Source organism: Lucilia sericata, unplaced genomic scaffold (assembly GCF_015586225.1).
Source record: "Lucilia sericata isolate MDLA Ls3-8-SP2 unplaced genomic scaffold, ASM1558622v1 Contig000815F_arrow, whole genome shotgun sequence".
In the NCBI taxonomy this organism is placed as follows: Eukaryota; Metazoa; Arthropoda; class Insecta; order Diptera; family Calliphoridae; genus Lucilia; species Lucilia sericata.
Window position 1 is genome coordinate 1 of NW_023994807.1, and position 7,500 is coordinate 7,500.

Consider the following 7,500-nt stretch of genomic DNA (forward strand, 5'->3'; position numbering starts at 1 on the left):
TAGACTAGACTATAGACTAGACTATAGACTAGACTATAGACTAGACTATAGAACTAGACTATAGACTAGACTATAGACTAGACTATAGACTAGACTATAGACTAGACTATAGACTAGACTAAGACTAGACTATAGACTAGACTATAGACTAGACTATAGACTAGACTATAGACTAGACTATAGACTAGACTATAGACTAGACTATAGACTAGACATAGACTAGACTATAGACTAGACTATAGACTAGACTATAGACTAGACTATAGACTAGACTATAGACTAGACTATAGACTAGACTATAGACTAGACTATAGACTAGACTATAGACTAGACTATAGACTAGACTATAGACTAGACTATAGACTAGACTATAGACTAGACTATAGACTAGACTATAGACTAGACTAGACTAGACTATAGACTAGACTATAGACTAGACTATAGACTAGACTATAGACTAGACTATAGACTAGACTATAGACTAGACTATAGACTAGACTATAGACTAGACTATAGACTATGACTATAGACTAGACTATAGACTAGACTATAGACTAGACTAGACTAGACTATAGACTAGACTATAGACTAGACTATAGACTAGACTATAGACGAGACTATAGACTACTATAGACGGACTATAGACTAGACTATAGACTAGACGATAGACTAGACTATAGACTAGACTATAGACTAGACTATAGACTAGACTATAGACTAGACTATAGACTAGACTAGACTAGACTAGACTAGACATAGACTAGACTATAGACTAGACTATAGACTAGACTATAGACTAGACTATAGACTAGACTAATAGACTGGACTATAGACTAGACTATAGACTAGACTATAGACTAGTCTATAGTCTATAGTCTAGACTATAGACTATAGACTAGACTATATACTAGACTATAGACTAGACTATAGACTAGACTATAGACTAGACTATAGACTAGACTATAGACTAGACTATAGACTAGACTAGACTATAGACTAGACTATAGACTAGACTATAGACTAGACTATAGACTAGACTATAGACTAGACTATAGACTAGACTATAAACTAGACTATAGACTAGACTATAGACTAGACTATAGACTAGACTATAGACTAGACCTATAGACAAGACTATAGACTAGACTATAGACTAGACTATAGACTAGACTATAGACTAGACTACAGGCTAGACTATAGACTAGACTATAGACTAGACTACAGGCTAGACTATAGACTAGACTATAGACTAGACTATAGACTAGACTATAGACTAGACTATAGACTAGACTATAGACTAGACTACAGGCTAGACTATATACTAGACTATATACTAGACTATATACTAGACTGTAGACTAGACTATACTAGACTATATACTAGACTATAGACTAGACTATAGACTAGACTATAGACTAGACTATAGACTAGACTATAGACTAGACTATAGACTAGACTATAGACTAGACTATAGACTAGACTATAGACTAGACTATAGACTAGACTATAGACTAGACTATAGACTAGACTATAGACTAGACTATAGACTAGACTATAGACTAGACTATAGACTAGACTATAGACTAGACTATAGACTAGACTATGGACTATACTATAGACTAGACTATGGACTATACTATAGATTAGACTATGGAATAGACTATATACTAGACTATATACTAGACTATAGACTAGACTATAGACTAGACTATAGACTAAACTATAGACTAGACTATATACTAGACTATAGGCTAGACTATATACTAGACTATATACTAGACTATAGACTGGACTATAGACTAGACTATAGACTAGACTATAGACTAGACTATAGACTAGACTATAGACTAGACTATAGACTAGACTATAGACTAGACTATAGACTAGATTATTGACTAGACTATAGACTAGACTATAGACTAGACTATAGACTAGACTATAGACTAGACTATAGACTAGACTATAGACTAGACTATAGACTAGACTATAGACTAGACTATAGACTAGACTATAGACTAGACTATAGACTAGACTATAGACTAGACTATAGACTAGACTATAGACTAGACTATAGACTAGACTATAGACTAGACTATAGACTAGACTATAGACTAGACTATAGACTAGACTATAGACTAGACTATAGACTAGACTTTAGACTAAACTATAGACTAGACTATAGACTAGACTATTCTATGGACTAGATTATACGTACACTAGACTATAAACTAGAATATAAATTAGACTATAGACTAGAATATATACTAGACTATAGATTAGACTATAGATTAGACTATAGACTAGCTTATATTTTAGACTATAGATTAGGCAATAGACTAGACTATAGATTGGACTACAGAGTAGGCTACAAACTATAAAAACTAGACTATAGACTAGGATATAAACTATACATACTAGACTATAGACTAGACTAATTACTAGACAAAACTTCAGGCTTAAAGGGATTATTTTTTAAAATTTATTATTAAATTTAATACACAAACTTAACAATTAAAACAATAACTATGAAGTAAACATTATAAATAAATAATTTCATAACATTTTAAATATAAAACATCACGTATTTTTATGTATCTATCCTAATAGACCTACTTCTTCCCAAAATGCTGTTGATTCCAATTAGTGTTATATGTCTGTAAAGTTGGTCTAATATTATAGGGATTTGTGAGTGTATTATAAGGATCATAATTATAATTGTTATTATAGTATGTATTATAAGGATAAGCTGCATATTGATCGATGATAAAAGGCCAAATACGTATTTTCTTATAATCCACTTGATTATATGAATTTGAACCATGAGGATTGCCATAGGCATACGGTGAGGGTGTTGTATAGATTTGAACATTCAAATCGGAAAATGTAGGACTTAGATTTAATGGCGGCCTGTAGGTTATGTAACTGTTGTAATTGTAGTTGTTGGGATAAACCGGGACAACTTGGGCTGGTGTAAGCTATGAAAATAAATTAGAAATATATTACAAGAGAAATATATTTTATAATTTAAGTTCAACTTACCTTTAACACGGCTGTTATTATAAACAATATTAAAATTATAAACATTTTTGTTGTTAAATTAAATATTTATATTCCCTTATTTAAACCGTTCTGTTGTAAATTTTAAGCAATACTAATAAACAATTTCTAGTTTATTGTCATTTATATATAAATGCTGTTTAATATTGAAGGTGTTAATGAAAAACCATTTTTCGGCATTGAACTTGAACTAAAGGGAATCACAACACATATTTTCACTAGACATCCATTGTTTTTCCATAAAAAAATATCTGAATCATTTTTCATCGCCACCTGTTTTTGCACCATTTAATTGAAGTTGGGGCTTTTGTTTTGGTTTAAAGTGCTATCGTATTGTACTTTTATTTAGTTAATATTCGATAATGAGTTTTTATTAAAATAAATTGGAACACATTTCACAATTTAACAAAATTGTAATTACGATTTTTTATTTGTTTACAAAATTTGTAGGCTTATAGAATTATTTCAACAAATTGACATCTATCTGTCCAGTCTACTGGTACCCCATATTTTTATTGGACAATTAAACAACAAATTTTAGAGGATTGCAAATTTGTAAATTGTAATAATTAATAAATATTTAAATGTATTTATTAAATGAATTATTTCTATTAGTAAACAACAAATTTTGTGACCTTAATGCTTTAATAAATCTAACAGATCAGCCTCTTGGTCAAGGCTTCAATCACTAGACTATAGACCAGAATATATACTAAACTATAGACTAGACTATAGACTAGACTATAGACTAGACTATAGACTAGACTATAGACTAGACTACACTATAGACTATCGACTAGACTTTAAACTAGACTGTAGACTAGACTATAGAAGACTATAGACTAGACTATAAAAAGACTATAGACTAGACTATAGACTAGACTATAGACTAGACTATAGACTAGACTATAGACTGGACTATAGACTAGACTATAGACTAGACTATAGACTAGACTATAGACTAGACTATAGACTAGACTATAGACTAGACTAGACTAGACTATAGACTAGACTATAGACTAGACTATAGACTAGACTAGACTAGACTATAGACTAGACTATAGACTAGACTATAGACTAGACTATAGACTAGACTATAGACTAGACTAGACTAGACTAGACTATAGACTAGACTATAGACTAGACTATAGACTAGACTATAGACTAGACTATAGACTAGACTATAGACTAGACTATGACTAGACTATAGACTAGACTATAGACTAGACTATAGACTAGACTATAGACTAGACTATAGACTAGACTATAGACTAGACTATAGACTAGACTATAGACTAGACTATAGACTAGACTATAGACTAGACTATAGACTAGACTATAGACTAGACTATAGACTAGACTATAGACTAGACTATAGACTAGACTATAAGACTAGACTATAGACTAGACTATAGACTAGACTATAGACTAGACTATAGACTAGACTATAGACTAGACTATAGACTAGACTATAGACTAGACTATAGACTAGACTATAGACTAGACTATAGACTAGACTATAGACTAGACTATAGACTAGACTATAGACTAGACTATAGACTAGACTATAGACTAGACTATAGACTAGACTATAGACTAGACTATAGACTAGACTATAGACTAGACTAGAGACTAGACTATAGACTAGACTATAGACTAGACTATAGACTAGACTATAGACTAGACTATAGACTAGACTATAGACTAGACTATAGACTAGACTATAGACTAGACTATAGACTAGACTATAGACTAGACTATAGACTAGACTATAGACTAGACTATAGACTAGACTATAGACTAGACTATAGACTAGACTATAGACTAGACTATAGACTAGACTATAGACTAGACTATAGACTAGACTATAGACTAGACTATAGACTAGACTATAGACTAGACTATAGACTAGACTATAGACTAGACTATAGACTAGACTATAGACCTAGACTATAGACTAGACTATAGACTAGACTATAGACTAGACTATAGACTAGACTATAGACTAGACTATAGACTAGACTATAGACTAGACTATAGACTAGACTATAGACTAGACTATAGACTAGACTATAGACTAGACTATAGACTAGACTATAGACTAGACTATAGACTAGACTATAGACTAGACTATAGACTAGACTATAGACTAGACTATAGACTAGACTATAGACTAGACTATAGACTAGACTATAGACTAGACTATAGACTAGACTAGACTAGACTATACTAGACTATAGACTAGACTATAGACTAGACTATAGACTAGACTATAGACTAGACTATAGACTAGACTATAGACTAGACTATAGACTAGACTATAGACTAGACTATAGACTAGACTATAGACTAGACTATAGACTAGACTATAGACTAGACTATAAACTAGACTATAGACTAGACTATAGACTAGACTATAGACTAGACTATAGACTAGACTATAGACTAGACTAGACTAGACTATAGACTAGACTAGACTATACTAGACTAGACTAGACTATAGACTAGACTATAGACTAGACTATAGACTAGAATAGACTATAGACTAGACTACTAGACTAGACTAGACTAGACTAGACTAGACTAGACTAGAATAGACTAGACTAGACTAGACTAGACTAGACTAGACTAGACTAGACTAGACTAGACTAGACTAGACTAGACTAGACTAGACTGACTAGACTAGACTAGACTAGACTAGACTAGACTATAGACTAGACTAGACTAGACTAGACTAGACTAGACTAGACTATAGACTATAGACTATAGACTATAGACTATAGACTATAGACTATAGACTATAGACTATAGACTATAGACTATAGAGTATAGACTATAGACTAGACTAGACTAGACTATAGACTAGACTAGACTAGACTAGACTAGACTAGACTAGACTAGACTAGACTAGACTAGACTAGACTAGACTAGACTAGACTAGACTAGACTATAGACTATAGACTGTAGACTATAGACTAGACTAGACTAGACTAGACTAGACTAGACTAGACTAGACTAGACTAGACTAGACTAGACTAGACTAGACTAGACTAGACTAGACTAGACTAGACTAGACTAGACTATAGACTAGACTAGACTAGACTAGACTAGACTAGACTAGACTAGACTAGACTAGACTAGACTAGACTAGACTATAGACTAGACTAGACTATAGACTAGACTAGACTAGACTATAGACTAGACTAGACTATAGACTAGACTATAGACTAGACTATAGACTAGACTATAGACTATAGACTATAGACTAGACTACTAGACTAGACTATAGACTAGACTAGACTAGACTATAGACTAGACTAGACTATAGACTAGACTAGACTATAGACTAGACTATAGACTAGACTATAGACTAGCCTATAGACTAGACTATAGACTAGACTATAGACTAGACTATAGACTAGACTATAGACTAGACTATAGACTAGACTATAGACTAGACTATAGACTAGACTATAGACTAGACTATAGACTAGACTATAGACTAGACTATAGACTAGACTATAGACTAGACTATAGACTAGACTATAGTCTAGACTATTTATCCACACCTCTAAAATTATTTTCTACAGTAAAAGTTTCATATATTCAGTTCCATTAAAATTGTATTTCAATTATTAAAAAAATTCAAACTAATGGGGAAAACTATTTATTAAATTGGAAAAAAAACAAAATAATTTCCTAGATCTCGTTTAATCTAATAATTTAATACAAAAACATTTAAGTTTATTGCTACAAATACCTCCATTATACATTTGATGATTTCTTTTGTTATTATTAGATTACTTCATAATTGTGTTTTAATTTAAACGTATTAAATAAATAACTAAAATACATATAATTAAAGTTAATAAAATAAATATGCATACATATATTGAACGGAATTTTTTATAGTAAATGATTAATTTAGGTCTACGTAACCTAAATATTCGCAATTTAGCTAGAACTTTCGGATAGTATTTGACCCATTTTATTGTTTGAAAAATTAATAATAGTAGTTTCTTATTTTATTTAAACAAAGTAAAAAATTTTAATTAATTTTACTTTTTTTCTTTTCTAAAAAAAATTAATAATTACAACAGCCACAGCATACTTTTAGGATTAAAAAATACTATAAATAAATAAATAAAAAGCTTACAATTTTAGAAGGTAAAAATTTCAATGACCTTGAACATATCACTATTTTTGTTTTCACCATCTATCTATCTATCTATCTATCTATCTATCTATCTAGACTAGACTAGACTAGACTAGACTAGACTAGACTATAGACTAGACTAGACTAGACTAGACTAGACTAGACTAGACTATAGACTATAGACTATAGACTATAGACTATAGACTATAGACTATAGACTATAGACTATAGACTATAGACTATAGAGTATAGACTATAGACTAGACTAGACTAGACTATAGACTAGA